The sequence below is a fragment of the Elephantulus edwardii genome, unplaced genomic scaffold (genome assembly GCF_000299155.1).
Source record: "Elephantulus edwardii isolate Elephantulus edwardi_28Jun2011 unplaced genomic scaffold, EleEdw1.0 scaffold00594, whole genome shotgun sequence".
In the NCBI taxonomy this organism is placed as follows: Eukaryota; Metazoa; Chordata; class Mammalia; order Macroscelidea; family Macroscelididae; genus Elephantulus; species Elephantulus edwardii.
Window position 1 is genome coordinate 19,077 of NW_006400344.1, and position 849 is coordinate 19,925.

Consider the following 849-nt stretch of genomic DNA (forward strand, 5'->3'; position numbering starts at 1 on the left):
GGCTTACGTCTAGGCTTAACCCTAGGTATAGGCTAGGGTTTAGGTTTAAGCTTAGGCATAACCCTAGGCTTATATGCCTACACTTGGTTTTCAGCTCAAGCCTTGGCTTAATCTTAGGCTTTGGCCTAGGGTGTACTTTACACTTGGGCTTAGGTTTTGGCTTGGCTTTAACCTTAGGTTTAGACTTAGATGTCGGCTTTGGCTTCATGCTAGGCTTAGGCTTAGGCGTAACTAGGTTAGGTTTAAGCTTAATCCCAGGGTTAGTCTTGTGGTTTCTTTTACGGTTAGTCTTCAGTTTAACCCTAGGCTTAGGTTTAGGCTTAACCCTACATATAGGCTTAGGTCTGGGAGTAACCCTAGGTTTAGGCTTAGGCTTCGGCTTAGGTTTACGCTTAAGCTTAGGCTTAAGATTTAGAAATCACCATCTTTTTTTTTTCGTTAGTGCCAATTATCCACTCAATGAAAATAATTTCTGTGTATATATGAAAACTATCTGTACAATGCGTGCATTGCTGGGATGGCTGGTGAATAGTGGAGGAGAAGAAAATAGACAATGATGAAATAAAAACGAAAATGAACATTTTGGACATTAAAAAAAAGAGCAAGTACAGTTAAGTGAAAAATTTTTTTTTCACTTTTGTGTTTATCAGGTACTTTTGCATAGATTTACTACATCCTTTTAGTAAAAGCATCAGACTTCCTGCATAATCAAGGATTTTTCTGTGAACAAACACTGATCTTGGCCCAATTTCCAGATTCAGTACGTTAACAATTGATAATAAACTATTCACAAGCAAACCATTCAGGAACAAAAGAGAGGAATCAGGACATAATTTGGATTCCTCAAGG